We start from the raw sequence: 23423 nt of genomic DNA, 5'->3' as shown, positions 1-23423 counted from the left end.
CCTGGGGACTGTCTCCTCTCCCCTTCCTCGGCTAACCCTGGGGACTGTCTCCACTCCCCTTCCTCGGTTAACCCTGGGGACTGTCTCCTCTCCCCTTCCTCGGCTAACCCTGGGACTGTCTCCTCTCCCCTTCCTCGGCTAACCCTGGGACTGTCTCCTCTCCCCTTCCTCGGCTAACCCTGGGGACTGTCTCCTCTCCCCTTCCTCGGCTAACCCTGGGGACTGTCTCCTCTCCCCTTCCTCGGCTAACCCTGGGACTGTCTCCTCTCCCCTTCCTCGGCTAACCCTGGGGACTGTCTCCACTCCCCTTCCTTGGCTAACCCTGGGGACTGTCTCCTCTCCCCTCCCTCGGCAAACCCTGGGGACTGTCTCCTCTCCCCTTCCTCGGCTAACCCTGGGGACTGTCTCCTCTCCCCTTCCTCGGCTAACCCTGGGACTGTCTCTGCTCCCCTTCCTCGGCTAACCCTGGGGACTGTCTCTCCTCTCCCCTTCCTCGGCTAACCCTGGGACTGTCTCCTCTCCCCTTCCTCGGCTAACCCTGGGGCTGTCTCTGCTCCCCTTCCTCGGCTAACCCTGGGGACTGTCTCCTCTCCCCTTCCTCGGCTAACCCTGGGGCTGTCTCTGCTCCCCTTCCTCGGCTAACCCTGGGGACTGTCTCCTCTCCCCTTCCTCGGCTAACCCTGGGGCTGTCTCTGCTCCCCTTCCTCAGCTAACCCTGGGACTGTCTCCTCTCCCCTTCCTCGGCTAACCCTGGGACTGTCTCCTCTCCCCTTCCTCGGCTAACCCTGGGACTGTCTCCTCTCCCCTTCCTCGGCTAACCCTGGGACTGTCTCCTCTCCCCTTCCTCGGCTAACCCTGGGACTGTCTCCTCTCCCCTTCCTCGGCTAACCCTGGGGACTGTCTCCTCTCCCCTTCCTCGGCTAACCCTGGGGACTGTCTCCTCTCCCCTTCCTCGGCTAACCCTGGGACTGTCTCCTCTCCCCTTCCTCGGCTAACCCTGGGGACTGTCTCCACTCCCCTTCCTTGGCTAACCCTGGCGACTGTCTCCTCTCCCCTCCCTCGGCAAACCCTGGGGACTGTCTCCTCTCCCCTTCCTCGGCTAACCCTGGGGACTGTCTCCTCTCCCCTTCCTCGGCTAACCCTGGGACTGTCTCTGCTCCCCTTCCTCGGCTAACCCTGGGGACTGTCTCTCCTCTCCCCTTCCTCGGCTAACCCTGGGGACTGTCTCTCCTCTCCCCTTCCTCGGCTAACCCTGGGACTGTCTCCTCTCCCCTTCCTCGGCTAACCCTGGGGCTGTCTCTGCTCCCCTTCCTCGGCTAACCCTGGGGACTGTCTCCTCTCCCCTTCCTCGGCTAACCCTGGGGCTGTCTCTGCTCCCCTTCCTCGGCTAACCCTGGGGACTGTCTCCTCTCCCCTTCCTCGGCTAACCCTGGGGCTGTCTCTGCTCCCCTTCCTCAGCTAACCCTGGGACTGTCTCCTCTCCCCTTCCTCGGCTAACCCTGGGACTGTCTCCTCTCCCCTTCCTCGGCTAACCCTGGGACTGTCTCCTCTCCCCTTCCTCGGCAAACCCTGGGACTGTCTCCTCTCCCCTTCCTCGGCTAACCCTGGGACTGTCTCCTCTCCCCTCCCTCTGCTAACCCTGGGGACTGTCTCCTTTCCCCTTCCTCAGCAAACCCTGGGACGGTCTCCTCTCCCCTTCCTCGGCTAACCCTGGGACTGTCTCTCCTCTCCCCTTCCTCGGCTAATCCTGGGACTGTCTCCTCTCCCCTTCCTCGGCTAACCCTGGGGACTGTCTCCTCTTCCCTTCCTCGGCTAACCCTGGGGACTGTCTCCCCTCCCCTTCCTCGGCTAACCCTAGGGACTGTCTCCTCTCCCCTTCCTCGGCTAACCCTAGGGACTGTCTCCTCTCCCCTTCCTCGGCTAACCCTGGGACTGTCTCCTCTCCCCTTCCTCGGCTAACCCTGGGACTGTCTCCTCTCCCCTTCCTCGGCTAACCCTGGGACTGTCTCCTCTCCCCTTCCTCGGCTAACCCTGGGGACTGTCTCCTCTCCCCTTCCTCGGCTAACCCTGGGACTGTCTCCTCTCCCCTTCCTCGGCTAACCCTGGGACTGTCTCCTCTCCCCTTCCTCGGCAAACCCTGGGACTGTCTCCTCTCCCCTTCCTCGGCTAACCCTGGGACTGTCTCCTCTCCCCTTCCTCGGCTAACCCTGGGGACTGTCTCCTCTCCCCTTCCTTGGCAAACCCTGGGGACTGTCTCCTCTCCCCTTCCTCGGCTAACCCTGGGACTGTCTCCTCTCCCCTTCCTCGGCAAACCCTGGGACTGTCTCCTCTCCCCTTCCTCGGCTAACCCTGGGGACTGTCTCCTCGCCACTTCCTCGGCTAACCCTGGGGACTGTCTCCTCTCCCCTTCCTCGGCTAACCCTGGGACTGTCTCTCCACTCCCCTCCCTCGGCTAATCCTGGGGACTGTCTCCTCTCCCCTTCCTCGGCTAACCCTGGGGACTGTCTCCTCTCCCCTTCCTCGGCTAACCCTGGGACTGTCTCTCCTCTCCCCTCCCTCGGCTAATCCTGGGGACTGTCTCCTCTCCCCTTCCTCGGCTCACCCTGGGACTGTCTCCCCTCCCCTTCCTCGGATAACACTGGGGACTGTCTCCCCTCCCCTTCCTCGGATAACACTGGGGACTGTCTCCTCTCCCCTTCCTCGGCTAACCCTGGGACTGTCTCCTCTCCCCTTCCTCGGCTAATCCTGGGACTGTCTCCTCTCCCCTTCCTCGGCTAACCCTGGGACTGTCTCCTCTCCCCTTCCTCGGCTAATTCTGGGACTGTCTCCTCTCCCCTTCCTCGGCTAATCCTGGGACTGTCTCCTCTCCCCTTCCTCGGCTAACACTGGGGACTGTCTCCTCTCCCCTTCCTCGGCTAATCCTGGGACTGTCTCCTCTCCCCTTCCTCGGCTAATCCTGGGACTGTCTCCTCTCCCCTTCCTCGGCTAATCCTGGGGACTGTCTCCTCTCCCCTTCCTCGGCTAACACTGGGACTGTCTCCTCTCCCCTTCCTCGGCTAATCCTGGGGACTGTCTCCTCTCCCCTTCCTCGGCTAATCCTGGGACTGTCTCCTCTCCCCTTCCTCGGCTAACCCTGGGACTGTCTCCTCTCCCCTTCCTCGGCTAATCCTGGGACTGTCTCCTCGCCACTTCCTCGGCTAACCCTGGGACTGTCTCCTCTCCCCTTCCTTGGCTAACCCTGGGACTGTCTCCTCTCCCATTCCTCGGCTAACCCTGGGACTGTCTCCTCTCCCCTCCCTCGGCTAACCCTGGGACTGTCTCTCCTCTCCCCTTCCTCGGCTAACCCTGGGGACTGTCTCCTCTCCCCTTCCTCGGCTAACCCTGGGGACTGTCTCCTCTCCCCTTCCTCGGCTAACCCTGGGACTGTCTCCTCTCCCCTTCCTCGGCTAACCCTGGGACTGTCTCCTCTCCCCTTCCTCGGCTAATCCTGGGACTGTCTCCTCTCCCCTTCCTCGGCTAATCCTGGGACTGTCTCCTCTCCCCTTCCTCGGCTAATCCTGGGGACTGTCTCCTCTCCCCTTCCTCGGCTAACACTGGGACTGTCTCCTCTCCCCTTCCTCGGCTAATCCTGGGGACTGTCTCCTCTCCCCTTCCTCGGCTAATCCTGGGACTGTCTCCTCTCCCCTTCCTCGGCTAACCCTGGGACTGTCTCCTCTCCCCTTCCTCGGCTAATCCTGGGACTGTCTCCTCGCCACTTCCTCGGCTAACCCTGGGACTGTCTCCTCTCCCCTTCCTTGGCTAACCCTGGGACTGTCTCCTCTCCCATTCCTCGGCTAACCCTGGGACTGTCTCCTCTCCCCTCCCTCGGCTAACCCTGGGACTGTCTCTCCTCTCCCCTTCCTCGGCTAACCCTGGGGACTGTCTCCTCTCCCCTTCCTCGGCTAACCCTGGGGACTGTCTCCTCTCCCCTTCCTCGGCTAACCCTGGGACTGTCTCCTCTCCCCTTCCTCGGCTAACCCTGGGGACTGTCTCCTCTCCCCTTCCTCGGCTAACCCTGGGACTGTCTCCTCTCCCCTTCCTCGGCAAACCCTGGGACTGTCTCCTCTCCCCTTCCTCGGCTAACCCTGGGGACTGTCTCCTCTCCCCTTCCTTGGCTAACCCTGGGGACTGTCTCCTCTCCCCTTCCTCGGCTAACCCTGGGACTGTCTCCTCTCCCCTTCCTCGGCAAACCCTGGGACTGTCTCCTCTCCCCTTCCTCGGCTAACCCTGGGGACTGTCTCCTCGCCACTTCCTCGGCTAACCCTGGGGACTGTCTCCTCTCCCCTTCCTCGGCTAACCCTGGGGACTGTCTCCTCTCCCCTTCCTCGGCTAACCCTGGGACTGTCTCCTCTCCCCTTCCTCGGCAAACCCTGGGACTGTCTCCTCTCCCCTTCCTCGGCTAACCCTGGGACTGTCTCCTCTCCCCTTCCTCGGCTAACCCTGGGACTGTCTCCTCTCCTCTTCCTCGGCTATCCCTGGGGACTGTCTCCTCTCCCCTTCCTCGGCTAACCCTGGGGACTGTCTCCACTCCCCTTCCTTGGCTAACCCTGGGGACTGTCTCCTCTCCCCTCCCTCGGCAAACCCTGGGGACTGTCTCCTCTCCCCTCCCTCGGCAAACCCTGGGGACTGTCTCCTCTCCCCTTCCTCGGCTAACCCTGGGACTGTCTCCTCTCCCCTTTCTCGGCTAACCCTGGGACTGTCTCCTCTCCCCTTCCTCGGCTAACCCTGGGACTGTCTCCTCTCCCCTTCCTCGGCTAACCCTGGGATTGTCTCCTCTCCCCTTCCTCGGCTAACCCTGGGACTGTCTCCTCTCCCCTTCCTCGGCTAACCCTGGGACTGTCTCCTCTCCCCTTCCTCGGCTAACCCTGGGACTGTCTCCTCTCCCCTTCCTCGGCTAACCCTGGGGACTGTCTCCTCTCCCCTTCCTCGGCTAACCCTGGGACTGTCTCCTCTCCCCTTCCTCGGCTAACCCTGGGACTGTCTCCTCTCCCCTTCCTCGGCTAACCCTGGGGACTGTCTCCTCTCCCCTTCCTCGGCTAACCCTGGGGACTGTCTCCTCTCCCCTTCCTCGGCTAACCCTGGGACTGTCTCCTCTCCCCTTCCTCGGCTAACCCTGGGGACTGTCTCCTCTCCCCTCCCTCGGCAAACCCTGGGGACTGTCTCCTCTCCCCTTCCTCGGCTAACCCTGGGGACTGTCTCCTCTCCTCTTCCTCGGCTAACCCTGGGGACTGTCTCCTCTCCCCTTCCTCGGCTAACCCTGGGGACTGTCTCCACTCCCCTTCCTCGGCTAACCCTGGGGACTGTCTCCTCTCCCCTTCCTCGGCTAACCCTGGGACTGTCTCCTCTCCCCTTCCTCGGCTAACCCTGGGACTGTCTCCTCTCCCCTTCCTCGGCTAACCCTGGGGACTGTCTCCTCTCCCCTTCCTCGGCTAACCCTGGGGACTGTCTCCTCTCCCCTTCCTCGGCTAACCCTGGGACTGTCTCCTCTCCCCTTCCTCGGCTAACCCTGGGGACTGTCTCCACTCCCCTTCCTTGGCTAACCCTGGGGACTGTCTCCTCTCCCCTCCCTCGGCAAACCCTGGGGACTGTCTCCTCTCCCCTTCCTCGGCTAACCCTGGGGACTGTCTCCTCTCCCCTTCCTCGGCTAACCCTGGGACTGTCTCTGCTCCCCTTCCTCGGCTAACCCTGGGGACTGTCTCTCCTCTCCCCTTCCTCGGCTAACCCTGGGACTGTCTCCTCTCCCCTTCCTCGGCTAACCCTGGGGCTGTCTCTGCTCCCCTTCCTCGGCTAACCCTGGGGACTGTCTCCTCTCCCCTTCCTCGGCTAACCCTGGGGCTGTCTCTGCTCCCCTTCCTCGGCTAACCCTGGGGACTGTCTCCTCTCCCCTTCCTCGGCTAACCCTGGGGCTGTCTCTGCTCCCCTTCCTCAGCTAACCCTGGGACTGTCTCCTCTCCCCTTCCTCGGCTAACCCTGGGACTGTCTCCTCTCCCCTTCCTCGGCTAACCCTGGGACTGTCTCCTCTCCCCTTCCTCGGCTAACCCTGGGACTGTCTCCTCTCCCCTTCCTCGGCTAACCCTGGGACTGTCTCCTCTCCCCTTCCTCGGCTAACCCTGGGGACTGTCTCCTCTCCCCTTCCTCGGCTAACCCTGGGGACTGTCTCCTCTCCCCTTCCTCGGCTAACCCTGGGACTGTCTCCTCTCCCCTTCCTCGGCTAACCCTGGGGACTGTCTCCACTCCCCTTCCTTGGCTAACCCTGGCGACTGTCTCCTCTCCCCTCCCTCGGCAAACCCTGGGGACTGTCTCCTCTCCCCTTCCTCGGCTAACCCAGGGGACTGTCTCCTCTCCCCTTCCTCGGCTAACCCTGGGACTGTCTCTGCTCCCCTTCCTCGGCTAACCCTGGGGACTGTCTCTCCTCTCCCCTTCCTCGGCTAACCCTGGGACTGTCTCCTCTCCCCTTCCTCGGCTAACCCTGGGGCTGTCTCTGCTCCCCTTCCTCGGCTAACCCTGGGGACTGTCTCCTCTCCCCTTCCTCGGCTAACCCTGGGGCTGTCTCTGCTCCCCTTCCTCGGCTAACCCTGGGGACTGTCTCCTCTCCCCTTCCTCGGCTAACCCTGGGGCTGTCTCTGCTCCCCTTCCTCAGCTAACCCTGGGACTGTCTCCTCTCCCCTTCCTCGGCTAACCCTGGGACTGTCTCCTCTCCCCTTCCTCGGCTAACCCTGGGACTGTCTCCTCTCCCCTTCCTCGGCTAACCCTGGGACTGTCTCCTCTCCCCTTCCTCGGCAAACCCTGGGACTGTCTCCTCTCCCCTTCCTCGGCTAACCCTGGGACTGTCTCCTCTCCCCTCCCTCTGCTAACCCTGGGGACTGTCTCCTTTCCCCTTCCTCAGCAAACCCTGGGACGGTCTCCTCTCCCCTTCCTCGGCTAACCCTGGGACTGTCTCTCCTCTCCCCTTCCTCGGCTAATCCTGGGACTGTCTCCTCTCCCCTTCCTCGGCTAACCCTGGGGACTGTCTCCTCTTCCTTCCTCGGCTAACCCTGGGGACTGTCTCCCCTCCCCTTCCTCGGCTAACCCTAGGGACTGTCTCCTCTCCCCTTCCTCGGCTAACCCTAGGGACTGTCTCCTCTCCCCTTCCTCGGCTAACCCTGGGACTGTCTCCTCTCCCCTTCCTCGGCTAACCCTGGGACTGTCTCCTCTCCCCTTCCTCGGCTAACCCTGGGACTGTCTCCTCTCCCCTTCCTCGGCTAACCCTGGGGACTGTCTCCTCTCCCCTTCCTCGGCTAACCCTGGGACTGTCTCCTCTCCCCTTCCTCGGCTAACCCTGGGACTGTCTCCTCTCCCCTTCCTCGGCAAACCCTGGGACTGTCTCCTCTCCCCTTCCTCGGCTAACCCTGGGACTGTCTCCTCTCCCCTTCCTCGGCTAACCCTGGGGACTGTCTCCTCTCCACTTCCTTGGCAAACCCTGGGGACTGTCTCCTCTCCCCTTCCTCGGCTAACCCTGGGACTGTCTCCTCTCCCCTTCCTCGGCAAACCCTGGGACTGTCTCCTCTCCCCTTCCTCGGCTAACCCTGGGGACTGTCTCCTCGCCACTTCCTCGGCTAACCCTGGGGACTGTCTCCTCTCCCCTTCCTCGGCTAACCCTGGGACTGTCTCTCCACTCCCCTCCCTCGGCTAATCCTGGGGACTGTCTCCTCTCCCCTTCCTCGGCTAACCCTGGGGACTGTCTCCTCTCCCCTTCCTCGGCTAACCCTGGGACTGTCTCTCCTCTCCCCTCCCTCGGCTAATCCTGGGGACTGTCTCCTCTCCCCTTCCTCGGCTCACCCTGGGACTGTCTCCCCTCCCCTTCCTCGGATAACACTGGGGACTGTCTCCCCTCCCCTTCCTCGGATAACACTGGGGACTGTCTCCTCTCCCCTTCCTCGGCTAACCCTGGGACTGTCTCCTCTCCCCTTCCTCGGCTAATCCTGGGACTGTCTCCTCTCCCCTTCCTCGGCTAACCCTGGGACTGTCTCCTCTCCCCTTCCTCGGCTAATTCTGGGACTGTCTCCTCTCCCCTTCCTCGGCTAATCCTGGGACTGTCTCCTCTCCCCTTCCTCGGCTAACACTGGGGACTGTCTCCTCTCCCCTTCCTCGGCTAATCCTGGGACTGTCTCCTCTCCCCTTCCTCGGCTAATCCTGGGACTGTCTCCTCTCCCCTTCCTCGGCTAATCCTGGGGACTGTCTCCTCTCCCCTTCCTCGGCTAACACTGGGACTGTCTCCTCTCCCCTTCCTCGGCTAATCCTGGGGACTGTCTCCTCTCCCCTTCCTCGGCTAATCCTGGGACTGTCTCCTCTCCCCTTCCTCGGCTAACCCTGGGACTGTCTCCTCTCCCCTTCCTCGGCTAATCCTGGGACTGTCTCCTCGCCACTTCCTCGGCTAACCCTGGGACTGTCTCCTCTCCCCTTCCTTGGCTAACCCTGGGACTGTCTCCTCTCCCATTCCTCGGCTAACCCTGGGACTGTCTCCTCTCCCCTCCCTCGGCTAACCCTGGGACTGTCTCCTCTCCCCTTCCTCGGCTAACCCTGGGGACTGTCTCCTCTCCCCTTCCTCGGCTAACCCTGGGACTGTCTCCTCTCCCCTTCCTCGGCTAACCCTGGGGACTGTCTCCTCTCCCCTTCCTCGGCTAACCCTGGGACTGTCTCCTCTCCCCTTCCTCGGCAAACCCTGGGACTGTCTCCTCTCCCCTTCCTCGGCTAACCCTGGGGACTGTCTCCTCTCCCCTTCCTTGGCTAACCCTGGGGACTGTCTCCTCTCCCCTTCCTCGGCTAACCCTGGGACTGTCTCCTCTCCCCTTCCTCGGCAAACCCTGGGACTGTCTCCTCTCCCCTTCCTCGGCTAACCCTGGGGACTGTCTCCTCGCCACTTCCTCGGCTAACCCTGGGGACTGTCTCCTCTCCCCTTCCTCGGCTAACCCTGGGGACTGTCTCCTCTCCCCTTCCTCGGCTAACCCTGGGACTGTCTCCTCTCCCCTTCCTCGGCAAACCCTGGGACTGTCTCCTCTCCCCTTCCTCGGCTAACCCTGGGACTGTCTCCTCTCCCCTTCCTCGGCTAACCCTGGGACTGTCTCCTCTCCTCTTCCTCGGCTAACCCTGGGGACTGTCTCCTCTCCCCTTCCTCGGCTAACCCTGGGGACTGTCTCCACTCCCCTTCCTTGGCTAACCCTGGGGACTGTCTCCTCTCCCCTCCCTCGGCAAACCCTGGGGACTGTCTCCTCTCCCCTTCCTCGGCTAACCCTGGGACTGTCTCCTCTCCCCTTTCTCGGCTAACCCTGGGATTGTCTCCTCTCCCCTTCCTCGGCTAACCCTGGGACTGTCTCCTCTCCCCTTCCTCGGCTAACCCTGGGACTGTCTCCTCTCCCCTTCCTCGGCTAACCCTGGGATTGTCTCCTCTCCCCTTCCTCGGCTAACCCTGGGATTGTCTCCTCTCCCCTTCCTCGGCTAACCCTGGGACTGTCTCCTCTCCCCTTCCTCGGCTAACCCTGGGACTGTCTCCTCTCCCCTTCCTCGGCTAACCCTGGGGACTGTCTCCTCTCCCCTTCCTCGGCTAACCCTGGGGACTGTCTCCTCTCCCCTTCCTCGGCTAACCCTGGGGACTGTCTCCTCTCCCCTTCCTCGGCTAACCCTGGGACTGTCTCCTCTCCCCTTCCTCGGCTAACCCTGGGGACTGTCTCCTCTCCCCTCCCTCGGCAAACCCTGGGGACTGTCTCCTCTCCCCTTCCTCGGCTAACCCTGGGGACTGTCTCCTCTCCTCTTCCTCGGCTAACCCTGGGGACTGTCTCCTCTCCCCTTCCTCGGCTAACCCTGGGGACTGTCTCCACTCCCCTTCCTCGGCTAACCCTGGGGACTGTCTCCTCTCCCCTTCCTCGGCTAACCCTGGGACTGTCTCCTCTCCCCTTCCTCGGCTAACCCTGGGACTGTCTCCTCTCCCCTTCCTCGGCTAACCCTGGGGACTGTCTCCTCTCCCCTTCCTCGGCTAACCCTGGGGACTGTCTCCTCTCCCCTTCCTCGGCTAACCCTGGGACTGTCTCCTCTCCCCTTCCTCGGCTAACCCTGGGGACTGTCTCCTCTCCCCTTCCTCGGCTAACCCTGGGGACTGTCTCCACTCCCCTTCCTTGGCTAACCCTGGGACTGTCTCCTCTCCCCTTCCTCGGCGAACCCTGGGACTGTCTCCTCTCCCCTTCCTCGGCTAACCCTGGGACTGTCTCCTCTCCCCTTCCTCGGCTAACCCTGGGACTGTCTCCTCTCCCCTTCCTCGGCTAACCCTGGGACTGTCTCCTCTCCCCTTCCTCGGCTAACCCTGGGACTGTCTCCTCTCCCCTTCCTCGGCTAACCCTGGGACTGTCTCCTCTCCCCTTCCTCGGCTAACCCTGGGACTGTCTCCTCTCCCCTTCCTCGGCTAACCCTGTACTGTCTCCTCTCCCCTTCCTCGGCTAACCCTGGGACTGTCTCCTCTCCCCTTCTTCGGCTAACCCTGGGACTGTCTCCTCTCCCCTTCCTCGGCTAACCCTGGGACTGTCTCCTCTCCCCTTCCTCGGCTAACCCTGGGACTGTCTCCTCTCCCCTTCCTCGGCTAACCCTGGGGACTGTCTCCTCTCCCCTTCCTCGGCTAACCCTGGGGACTGTCTCCTCTCCTCTTCCTCGGCTAACCCTGTACTGTCTCCTCTCCCCTTCCTCGGCTAACCCTGGGACTGTCTCCTCTCCCCTTCCTCGGCTAACCCTGGGACTGTCTCCTCTCCCCTTCCTCGGCTAACCCTGGGGACTGTCTCCTCTCCCCTTCTTCGGCTAACCCTGTACTGTCTCCTCTCCCCTTCCTCGGCTAACCCTGGGACTGTCTCCTCTCCCCTTCCTCGGCTAACCCTGGGACTGTCTCCTCTCCCCTTCCTCGGCTAACCCTGGGACTGTCTCCTCTCCCCTTCCTCGGCTAACCCTGGGGACTGTCTCCTCTCCCCTTCCTCGGTTAACCCTGGGGACTGTCTGGAATACTTTTAACTCTCTGACACCTCTCACTTTCCCGATTCTGATGAAATCTCCAATCCCTGATCAAGATAACTCTCTTCCCCGGTCCACAAAGATCTGGACCACAATTGTTGCTCTGGACTGAGTACAATTAACCCTGCAGGACGGCAGCCCCACTGACTGCTGGTGGATTTCCCCCATTCCCCAGGAGGGATGAAGAGGCGCCGCCCACTGCGTGACCTTCTGCGCGGGGATTGGGAGGGGTCGGGGGGTCATGTGACTGTGACAGGAGCAACCGCCTCCTGGATCTGAGCAATGCGACCAGTTGGGGGTCAATCAGCGCACCTGCGCGCGATGGAACGGAGGCCATTGACAGTTGGGCGGAGGAGCAGCGCGCCTGCGCCGGTTTCAACAGTGGCCTTTTGGGGTGGGGGGGCGGCGCGGAGATGTAATGGACAGCGCGCCTGCGCCGGATTGATCAGTGTCCATTTTGTTGTGTTGTGGGGTTGGGTCGGGTTCGGCGTGGAGGGGAGAGCGCCTGCGCCGGATTGAACGGCGGTCAGGTGAACAGCAAGTCACGTGAACAGCAAGTCAAGCCGCGCAGGCGCATTGATGATTTCGGTTGTGAAGCCGGACGTTTGTGAGCGACGGCCTTGAGCGGTTTGTAAATAAAGGTAAGAAAGTTACAGCTTAAATATTTCATAATAATATTTATTATTGTCGCGAGTAGGCTTACGTTAACACTGCAATGAGGTTACTGTGAAAAGCCCCTAGTCACCACATTCCGCCGCCTGTTCGGGTACACGGAGGGAGAATTCAGAATGCCCAAATTACCCAACAGCACGTCTTTCAGACTTGTGGGAGCAAACCGGAGCTCCCGGAGGAAACCCACGCAGACACAGGGAGAACGTGCCGGGAATCGAACCCGGGACCCTGGAGCTGTGAAGCAACAGAGCTAACCACGGAGACCGTGCCGCCCAATACAGGCGTAAATATATGAAACTTATAGTGTTCGTATAGTCGGAATATATTGTACTGCGGGTATACTATTAATAGACGGAGAAGTTGAATGAGTTTGAAAACAAAATGGCTAATTTCCACTTTTCACTTGAAATCAAACCCGGGGAGGATGGAGCCAGTGAGATCAGACAGTGTGTAACCCGGGGAGGATGGAGCCAGTGAGATCAGACAGTGTGTAACCCGGGGAGGATGGAGCCAGTGAGATCAGACAGTGTGTAACCCGGGGAGGATGGAGCCAGTGAGATCAGACAGTGTGTAACCCGGGGAGGATGTAGCCAGTGAGATCAGACAGTGTGTAACCCGGGGAGGATGGAGTCAGTGAGATCAGACAGTGTGTAACCCGGGGAGGATGGAGTCAGTGAGATCAGACAGTGTGTCACTCGGGGAGGATGGAGCCAGTGAGATCAGACAGTGTGTAACCCGGGGAGGATGGAGTCAGCGAGATCAGACAGTGTATAACCCGGGGAGGATGGAGCCAGTAAGATCAGACAGTGTGTAACCCGGGGAGGATGGAGACAGTGAGATCAGACAGTGTGTAACCCGGGGAGGATGGAGTCAGCGAGATCAGACAGTGTATAACCCGGGGAGGATGGAGCCAGTAAGATCAGACAGTGTGTAACCCGGGGAGGATGGAGACAGTGAGATCAGACAGTGTGTAACCCGGGGAGGATGGAGCCAGTGAGATCAGACAGTCTGTAACCCGGGGAGGATGAAGTCAGTGAGATCAGACAGTGTGTAACCCGGGGAGGATGGAGCCAGTAAGATCAGACAGTGTGTAACCCGGGGAGGATGGAGCCAGTGAGATCAGACAGTGTGTAACCCGGGGAGGATGGAGCCAGTGAGATCGGACAGTGTGTAACCCGGGGAGGATGGAGTCAGTGAGATCAGACAGTGTGTAACCCGGGGAGGATGGAGTCAGTGAGATCAGACAGTGTGTAACCCGGGGAGGATGGAGCCAGTGAGATCGGACAGTGTGTAACCCGGGGAGGATGGAGCCAGTGAGATCAGACAGTGTGTAGCCCGGGGAGGATGGAGTCAGTGAGATCAGACAGTGTGTAACCCGGGGAGGATGGAGCCAATGAGATCAGACAGTGTGTAACCCGGGGAGGATGGAGCCAGTGAGATCGGACAGTGTGTAACCCGGGGAGGATGGAGCCAGTGACATCAGACAGTGTGTAACCCGGGGAGGATGGAGCCAGTGAGATCAGACAGTGTGTAACCCGGGGAGGATGGAGCCAGTGAGATCAGACAGTGTGTAATCCGGGGAGGATGGAGCCAGTGAGATCAGACAGTGTGTAATCCGGGGAGGATGGAGCCAGTGAGATCAGACAGTGTGTAACCCGGGGAGGATGGAGCCAGTGAGATCAGACAGTGTGTAACCCGGGGAGGATGGAGCCAGTGAGATCAGACAGTGTGTAACCCGGGGAGGATGGAGCCAATGAGATCAGACAGTGTGTAACCCGGGGAGGATGGAGCCAGTGAGATCAGACAGTGTGTAACCCGGGGAGGATGGAGACAGTGAGATCGGACAGTGTGTAACCCGGGGAGGATGGAGCCAGTGAGATCAGACAGTGTGTAACCCGGGGAGGATGGCGCCAGTGAGATCGGACAGTGTGTAACCCGGGGAAGATGGAGCCAGTGAGATCAGACAGTGTGTAACCCGGGGAGGATGGAGCCAATGAGATCAGACAGTGTGTAACCCGGGGAGGATGGAGCCAGTGAGATCGGACAGTGTGTAACCCGGGGAGGATGGAGCCAGTGAGATCGGACAGTGTGTAACCCGGGGAGGATGGCGCCAGTGAGATCGGACAGTGTGTAACCCGGGGAGGATGGAGCCTGTGAGATCAGACAGTGTGTAACCCGGGGAGGATGGAGCCAGTGAGATCGGACAGTATGTAACCCGGGGTGGATGGAGCCAGTGAGATCGGACAGTGTGTAACCCGGGGAGGATGGAGCCAGTGAGATCAGACAGTGTGTAACCCGGGGAGGATGGAGCCAGTGAGATCAGACAGTGTGTAACCCGGGGAGGATGGAGCCAGTGAGATCAGACAGTGTGTAACCCGGGTAGGATGGAGCCAGTGAGATCAGACAGTGTGTAACCCGGGGAGGATGGAGCCAGTGAGATCGGACAGTGTGTAACCCGGGGAGGATGGAGCCAGTGAGATCAGACAGTGTGTAGCCCGGGGAGGATGGAGCCAGTGAGATCAGACAGTGTGTAACCCTGGGAGGATGGAGTCAGTGAGATCAGACAGTGTGTAACCCGGGGAGGATGGAGCCAGTGAGATCAGACAGTGTGTAACCCGGGGAGGATGGAGCCAGTGAGATCAGACAGTGTGTAACCCGGGGAGGATGGAGCCAATGAGATCAGACAGTGTGTAACCCGGGGAGGATGGAGCCAGTGAGATCGGACAGTGTGTAACCCGGGGAGGATGGAGCCAGTGAGATCAGACAGTGTGTAACCCGGGGAGGATGGCGCCAGTGAGATCGGACAGTGTGTAACCCGGGGAGGATGGAGCCAGTGAGATCAGACAGTGTGTAACCCGGGGAGGATGGAGCCAATGAGATCAGACAGTGTGTAACCCGGGGAGGATGGAGCCAGTGAGATCGGACAGTGTGTAACCCGGGGAGGATGGAGCCAGTGAGATCAGACAGTGTGTTTAACCCGGGGAGGATGGAGCCTGTGAGATCAGACAGTGTGTAACCCAGGGAGGATGGAGCCAGTGAGATCAGACAGTGTGTAACCCAGGGAGGATGGAGCCAGTGAGATCAGACAGTGTGTAACCCAGGGAGGATGGAGCCAGTGAGATCAGACCGTGTGTAACCCGGGGAGGATGGAGTCAGTGAGATCAGACAGTGTGTAACCCGGGGAGGATTGAGCCAATGAGATCAGACAATGTGTAACCCAGGGAGGATGGAGCCAGTGAGATCAGACAGTGTGTAACCCGGGGAGGATGGAGTCAGTGAGATCAGACAGTGTGTAACCCGGGGAGGATGGAGCCAGTGAGATCAGACAGTGTGTAACCCGGGGAGGATGGAGCCAGTGAGATCAGACAGTGTGTAACCCGGGTAGGATGGAGCCAGTGAGATCAGACAGTGTGTAACCCGGGGAGGATGGAGCCAGTGAGATCGGACAGTGTGTAACCCGGGGAGGATGGAGCCAGTGAGATCGGACAGTGTGTAACCCGGGGAGGATGGAGCCAGTGAGATCAGACAGTGTGTAACCCGGGGAGGATGGAGCCAGTGAGATCAGACAGTGTGTAACCCGGGGAGGATGGAGCCAGTGAGATCAGACAGTGTGTAACCCGGGGAGGATGGAGTCAGTGAGATCGGACAGTGTGTAACCCGGGGAGGATGGAGCCAGTGAGATCAGACAGTGTGTAACCCGGGGAGGATGGAGTCAGTGAGATCGGACAGTGTGTAACCCGGGGAGGATGGAGCCAGTGAGATCAGACAGTGTGTAACCCGGGGAGGATGGAGTCAGTGAGATCAGACAGTGTGTTACCCGGGGAGGATGGAGCCAGTGAGATCAGACAGTGTGTAACCCGGGGAGGATGGAGCCAGTGAGATCAGACAGTGTGTAACCCGGGGAGGATGGAGCCAGTGAGATCGGACAGTGTGTAACCCGGGGAGGATGGAGCCAGTGAGATCAGACCGTGTGTAACCCGGGGAGGATGGAGCCAGTGAGATCAGACCGTGTGTCACCCAGGGATGATGGAGCCAACATTCAAATGGTTAAAGATGGGTGAGTAGTCAAAGATTTGCAGAAAATCTGTTGTGTGGGGCCTATTTGATTGTGCAGTTGAGTCTGAAAAATAGAAAATTAAACAATTTATGTATTCTCCATCATGCTGTGCTGTGAAGGAATCCTGATTCACTTCTACAGGAATCACAATTTGTTGGAAGCAGGAATGGGAAGTAAATGGAATAAAAACAGGAAGTTCTGTACAAACGCAGTAGGTCTGGCAGCATCTGTGGCGAGAGAAACAGAGTTAACTGGTGAGAATTTGCACCACCCTGTGGCATGTTTCATGGCGGCAGCCTGCCATCGGCTGACGGTAGGATCTTCCAGTCTCCACACTGACAACAGCATTTCCTGTTGTTCGCACTCCCCATGTCTGGGTAACTCCATCAGCCGGTCCTGTTGGCTGGAATGGTCGGATAGACCCTCCTTATTCCCTCCTAATCGGGCGGCACAGTAGCACAGTGGTTAGCATTGTTGCTTCACAGCTCCAGGGTCCCAGGTTCGATTCCTGCTTGGGTCACTGTCATTGCGGAGTCTGCACATTCTCTCCGTGCCTGTGTGGGTTTTCTCCGGGTGCTCCGGTTTCTTCCCACAAGTCCTGAAAGACGTGCTTGTTTGGTGAATTGGACATTCTGAATTGTCACTCTGTGTACCCGAACAGGCGCTGGAGTGTGGCGACTCGGACTTTTCACAGTAACTTCATTGCAGTGTTAATGTAAGCCTACTTGTGACAATAATATAGATTATTATAAATTTTCCGAGTACCTATGACTCTTATGACATGTTTTGCAATTATTTGTTAGGAATCAGGGAGTTGAAACAAATGGGACTGTTTTGAATTGGCAGGCAATGATAGTAGGGTCCCACATGGATTAGTGCTTGGGGCCCAGCTATTTACAACGTACATTGATGATTTGAATGAGGGGAGCAAAAGTAATATTTACAAGGTTCCTGGCGGCAACAACAAGTGGGATTGTGAGTGGTGAGGAGTATGTAGAGAATCTTCAATTTGATTGAGACAAATTCAATCAGTGTGCAAATGCATGGTAGATGCAGTGTAATATGGATTACAGGGTTATCCAGTTTGGACAGAGAAACAGAATGGCAGAGTATTATTTAAATATTCGTAGATTGGCTAATATTGGCATACAAAGGGACCAGGTGTCCGAATACACAGTCATTGAAAGGAAGCATGTAGGTATAGTAAGCAGTTCGGAAGGCAAATGGTATGCTGGGCTTTATTGCAAGAGGACTTGAGAACAGGAGCAGGGATGTATTACTGCAGCTGTAAGGGCCGTGACGAGACCACATCTGGACTATTGTGTGCAGCTTTGGTTTCCTTATCTCAGAAATGATATACTTGCACAGAGGGCGTGCAGCGAAGGTTCACCAGACTAATTCCTGGAATGGCAGGGTTATCCTATGATGAGAGATTGTGTTGCCTGGAATTTTTGAAGAATGAGAGGGGATCTAATGGAAAGGTATAAACTCTGGCAGTAGTAGACAGACTATATGCAGATATTCAGAATACCTAAAAAGGGAATATGTAGATTTCTAGATTGTAAAGCTGTCAAGGGGTATGTGAGGGGCTTGGGAGTATGGTGTTGAGGTAGAGGATCAGCCATGATCACATTGCATTTCGCTGCAGACTCCGAGGGCTGAATGGCCGACTCATGTTAATTTTTCGGTTACTATGACACCCTGTACACACCTGGCAGGATCCTGATACACTGTGAAACCCCGTACACACCTGGCAGGATCCTGATACACTGTGAAACCCCGTACACACCTGGCAGGATCCTGATACACTGTGAAACCCCGAACACACCTGGCAGGATCCTGATACACTGTGAAACCATGTCCACACCTGGCAGGATCCTGATACACTGAAACCCTGTACACACCTGGCAGGATCCTGATGAACACTGAAACCCGTACACACCTGGCAGAATCCTGACACACTGTGAAACCATGTCCACACCTGGCAGGATCCTGACACACTGAAACCCAGTACACATCTGGCAGGATCCTGATACACTGTGAAAGCCCGTACACACCTGGCAGGATCCTGATACACTGAAATCCTGTACACACTTGGCAGGATCCTGATACACTGTGAAAGCCCGTACACACCTGGCAGGATCCTGATACACTGTGACACCCCGTACACACCTGGCAGGATCCTAATACACTGTGAAATCCTGTACACACCTGGCAGGATCCTGATACACTGTGAAACCCCGTACACACCTGGCAGGATCCTGATGCACTGTGAAACCCTGTACACATCTGGGAGGATCCTGATACACTGTGAAACCCTGTACGCACCTGGGAGGATACTGATACACTGTGAAACCCCGTACACACCTGGCAGGGTCCTGATACACTGTGAAACCCAGTACACATCTGGCAGGATCCTGATACACTGTGAAAGCCCGTACACACCTGGCAGGATCCTGATACACTCTGAAACCCCGTACACACCTGGCAGGATCCTGATACACTGTGAAATCCTGTACACACCTGGCAGGATCCTGATACACTGTGAAAGCCCGTACACACCTGGCAGGATCCTGATACACTGTGACACCCCGTACACACCTGGCAGGATCCTAATACACTGTGAAATCCTGTACACACCTGGCAGGATCCTGATACACTGTGAAACCCCGTACACACCTGACAGGATCCTGATGCACTGTGAAACCCTGTACACATCTGGGAGGATCCTGATACACTGTGAAACCCTGTACACACCTGGGAGGATACTGATACACTGTGAAACCCCGTACACACCTGGCAGGGTCCTGATACACTGTGAAACCATGTCCACACCTGGCAGGATCCTGATACACTGTGAAACCCTGCACACACCTGGCAGGAATAGGGTTCAGGATTGTGTTTATAGACCGTTGAGAAGATTGAACCTACTGGACTTTTTTATGTAGCATGTTTTTAGGGCTAAAATTTCTCAGTGTATTTGTTTTCATTATTGAACTGCTAAAGTGTAACGAAAAAGTGAGGCTAGAAAGGAGAGGAAGGAAATATCAGGAAAGCGCAGGCCTTGAAACTCTCCTGCAGAGTCAGATTAATGCCGAAGTTTGTCTAAATACTGGTCTGTACAGTGGTGTCTTTAACATTTCACAGATGAAATGATCAGAGCAGATGTTGATTCCCAAATTTCTTTCTCTGTCAGTCTGGCCTCAATAAAAGTTGAGATGGATTCGCACGTAAAAAGAAGTTATTTATTTAGCTTGCAAGCTTGATTCATTTCATAGAAATATAAGAGACATCCAGTTTCCTATATCCCAGAAAGCGAATGAACAAAGAAACAAAGGGATCTCTGCAAATCAATTCAAATGGTATCAAGTTTCACATACTCGACGCCCATAGGTCAACCTATATCCCTCCTGACCTGTTTGATCTATTCTGATTGGCTCACTTCCAATCCCTTTCTCCGGCCCCTATCAATGCAGCATCACTCTCATAGACACACCTCTTCCTGCTTTTTCCATGCGGTCTCAAATCCCTTTCTCCCTAACTGCCAGAATCAAAGTGGCTTATTTCTACATTACATTAACTAGTATCTCTAAAGTAACTATTTTATATCACATTCGTCACAGAGAGTCTGAATTTATTCATCATAGTGGTTAAAATCTTTGAGAAGCTACACCATACCTGTGACTCACTCTGAGAAACCACATTCCAAGCCAGGGTTCTGTTGTTCTTTACTGGGTGGGGGGAATTGCTGGATCTCACCTGGAAGCTGCTAATGTACGTCCTGTTCCAACCTGTCTCAACATTCATTGACACAGCAACAGGATTACTATTTGGGCTACACGGTTGCACAGTGGTTAGCACTATTGCTTCACAGCACCAGGGTCCCAGGTTCGATTCCCGGCTTGGGTTACTGTGCGGAGTCTGCACGTTCTCCCCGTGTCTGCGTGGGTTTTCTCTGGGTGCTCCGGTTTCCCCTCAAGTCTCAAAAGACGTGCTATGAGGTAATTTGGACGTTCTAAATTCTCCCTCTGTGTACCTGAAGAAGTGCCACAATGTGGCGACTCGGGGATTTTCACAGTAACTTCATTGCAGTGTTTATGTAAGCCTACTTGTGACAATAACGATTATTATTATTTTTTTACCTCATAGGAGGGGTTGTTTTTGGGGTCCAAAAATGTGCAGGTTAGCCGTACTATATTGCTCTTTCGTGTTCAAATGATGTGCCGGTTGGGTGGGGGGGTTACGGAGATAGGGCAGTGCATACCCGATGGGCTGAATTGACTCCTGCACTGTGGGACTTCTATGGATTACGAAATTAACTCATTGAACAGCTTCTGGGTAGGTCATAAATCAATTTCAGAATATTTAAAATTAAAATCTCGAGCTTTTCAAGCACTCTGAAAATTCAGAGTTTCAAAGTTTGACCGAACTAAACTCAGACAGAATATTTGTTTTGTTGTTACTAAATCGTGCTTTTAGAAGTTTTCTCTGCTTGACTAATTTTCTGATCGTCACTGACCTGGATTAAGTAGACCAATGCTATCTGTTAAACGGGGTGTTCAAGCCCTCCAATGCCAAATTGTTGTCCAGAAACTCTGGTTAAACTTTACATTCACCAAATGCTGAAATCCGTTATTGAAACTATGTTTAAATATAAGAGCGATGGAATGGTACTCAACCCATTCAGCCATTCTTCTATTTAATTAAATTATTCCTGATGTATATCTCTATCGACATGATTATAGGGACAGTGTTCACGTCCTACAATCAGGAATATGGAGGTCTGTTTTTCAATATATCTGCACACTTTATTTTCCTTTGTGAAAGTTGGGGGGGGGCGGGGTGGGTGGAGTAATCACTGGATTCTTCCTTGTCCCTTATGCAAAAGTAGAATAAAACGGGTTAATGCAGGCTGGCGACATTTTGGGCGAGGGAAATATTCAGATTGATGCAGCATTGGGAGCAGATCCAAGGAAGTATTTACGATTTGATGTGAAGGGTTCAATCTGGAGCAAGAACCTGCAGCAAACACCGGAAGGGAAACAGGACCCCGGCTGATGGAAAGAGGGAAGTGAGTGATGGAAGTGGGTGGGATCTGTTTCAGAGACCAAGTGTTGATACCAGGACAGAATTGGTGGATTTCTACGACAGCAAAATTGGCGCCGCTCCCAGAGCAATTCAACAACAGTTAACAGGCTAACATCGGCGCCACATGGAACCCAAAGGATTCCAGTGGAAAACGGTGTTGGACTCGCTGGGGTTGGGAGGATGACCAGCTGCAGCCGCATATTAGCACTCCACCTCCCAGCCAACAAGATGGTATTAGGGTGAGTGGCACCCCAGTTTTCAGACGTGGGGCTGGGGACCATGCTGGATCCCGTGGAGGAGAGGAGGGCTACTCTGTACCCCGGGGTGGGCAGGAGGATGCCACATGCTGCCGAGCACCAGGCCTGGGCTCAGGTGGCAGAGCAAGTGAGACTCCTCTCTTGCAGTTCCCCATGCCATGTCACCAATCTGACCTAACCCCCACTGCCACCCCAACCCGCGCTCCAATCATGCATCTTGTGTCTTGCAGGATCACCTGGCGATGAGGAGGGCACTTCTGGTGACCCCCGACCCCAACTGCAATCCCAACCCCAACCCTGAACGGACAGCAGCGAGGAAGAGGACATGGACAGCGACGGCAGCCCTCGAATCGCAATCCGGGGATGACACTGACTTCCTGACACAGCTGTCTCCAACGCCTTCCACCAATCCCAGAGGCACTCACCTCGGTTGGGCACTTTAGTGAAAAGGCATCTGGGGCACTATCTGGTGCATACCACACACGTGATGTGGTACGTCAGGAACCCCCGAGGGGCGGACGATCCCAGGGACGAGCTGCCGTCTAGACTGGTTTGGGGCTTTTGGAAAGGGCTGTCCTATCGATAGTGGCGATGCAGGCGCAGAGCCAGGGACTGCATGAGGGATTTTCAGCAACCATTGAGCATCTGCAGTTGGGGAGTCCAAAACCATCTACAAAGACAGGAGGTAGTGCCGACCATGCATGTCACCCAAGCCCACATCGTACAGGTGGTGTCCGTGGTAGAGGTCTTGGGGATGGGGGGGGGGCGAAGGTATCGGCCATGGGTCAAGATATCCAAGGCCTGGAGCACTCTGTGCATGGGGCCTGTGCAGGTGGTGGATGAGGACAATGATAGGGCTGCCCTCTCAGAGCCATCTGGACATTGCAGCGGCGCTCCAGAGTGTGGCCCACTCACAGAGGGTCATAGCTGAGGACATTGGTGGCATTGCCTGGGCACTGGCTGACCTGGACTAGTCACAGAGGGAGGTGACACAGCCACTGGGTGATGTGGCACAGACCCAGAGGGAGCTGGTCGAATCCCTGTGCTCCGAGGCCGTGAGCATTGAGACTCTGGTCACGACGTGAGCAGGCCTCCAGGACTCGCAGCGCCAGCTGGCGGGAAAGCCTCGGGGGTTTGCTCTGCTCCCGTCTCGAGTAGTAGCCCGGGGTCATCGGGCACCTCGAGGCAGGAGGAGGTCATGGGGCCTGTGCCAGTGACACCCGCAGGGGTGGTGCCAGAACATCTACAGTGCCTCGGACTTATACCCCCCCCTCCCCCGGTGCATCTCATCAGCAGCGGGCGGAACAGGTGGCACTAAGCCACGTGGGACACCTGAGCAGCAGCTGGACCCATTCAGGCCCAGTCGCTCCGGAAAACGGCCGCCATGTCACAGGGTGGGAACTGCAACAGGCTGCCTCCATTCCTGATGTACCGCCTAGGGATCCACCTAGATGTAGTGTTCGGGCCTGGAAAGCCAGAATGGTAGACAACAGGTTGCAGAACCCAGTATAGGGCTAGGGCACAGACTTGCACATATATGTTCGTCATTTCGCAATAAACACCTGTTCACAATGTATCAACCTGCCTCGGGGCTCTGTCAGAAGGGTGTGAGGGATAGCCTGGGCAGGGCTGACTGCAGAGGGGGTGCTGGGGTGTGCTCAGGAGATGGGCGGATATTGGGGTCTTGGCATTCAGACAGTGCTCATCGCTCCAGAGGGATGGGATGTCTGTGCTGCTGATCAGGCCCCCTAGTCGGTGAACCTGCAGGCGATTAGAGCATCGTGTGCGTGCCAGCCCAGCTGCACACTTTGTGTGGCCTTGTGTGTCTGCTCGGGCCCCATGCACTGCCCATCCTCACGTTCCCCCACTTCCTCCTCGTCGGACGAGGCCTGGTGTTCATCCTCCTCCTCCTCCAGCACGTTGCCCCTCTGCTGTGCGATATTGTGAGGGATGCAGCAAGCCTCCCAGCACTGTACTGGTGTCCCAGGAGCCATCCCCTCAGCCGGGAGTCGGCCTCAAAGAGGTCAAGAACCATTGAGTGTGCCAGGATGCAGGCAGCGTGCACACTGCCCGGGTGTAGGGCGCAGATGTGCATCTCATGGTCACACACCAGCTGCACGTTCATCAAGTGGAACCCAGTCCGGTTTGTGAAGACTGGTCTATCATGGGCTGGTGTTTGTGGGTGACATGCATCCCATCGATCACCCCCTGGGCCCAGGCATCTTGGAGATTGGCGACAAACCAGATGCCCAGGTATCTGGCGCCTTGGACCACATTGAATTTGA

The 23423-nt window shown here is 57.1% G+C and overlaps 1 protein-coding gene and 1 long non-coding RNA gene across 6 annotated transcripts in view; one reads left to right on the top strand and one right to left on the bottom strand.

The window, feature by feature from the left end:
- The window catches only part of LOC140410244 (uncharacterized), an 857189-nt gene that overhangs the window by 140647 nt on the left and 693119 nt on the right, over nucleotides 1–23423 (bottom strand). The window lies entirely within an intron of this gene.
- The window catches only part of LOC140410237 (NACHT, LRR and PYD domains-containing protein 3-like), a 91611-nt gene continuing 79731 nt past the window's right edge, over nucleotides 11544–23423 (top strand). For 3 of the 5 annotated variants that reach the window (XM_072498196.1, XM_072498197.1, XM_072498192.1), the window contains exon 1: nucleotides 11544–11705. The gene's annotated coding sequence lies outside the window, so the exon portion shown is untranslated. Of the gene's footprint in view, nucleotides 11706–15940; nucleotides 16048–23423 lie in introns of those variants that run through there. The other 2 variants (XM_072498195.1, XM_072498193.1) reach the window with 2 other exon arrangements.

This window comes from Scyliorhinus torazame, chromosome 4 (assembly GCF_047496885.1).
Source record: "Scyliorhinus torazame isolate Kashiwa2021f chromosome 4, sScyTor2.1, whole genome shotgun sequence".
Lineage (NCBI taxonomy): Eukaryota > Metazoa > Chordata > Chondrichthyes > Carcharhiniformes > Scyliorhinidae > Scyliorhinus > Scyliorhinus torazame.
The sequence above is the reverse complement of the archived record's forward strand: the minus strand, read 5'-3'. Positions and strand labels throughout refer to the sequence as shown.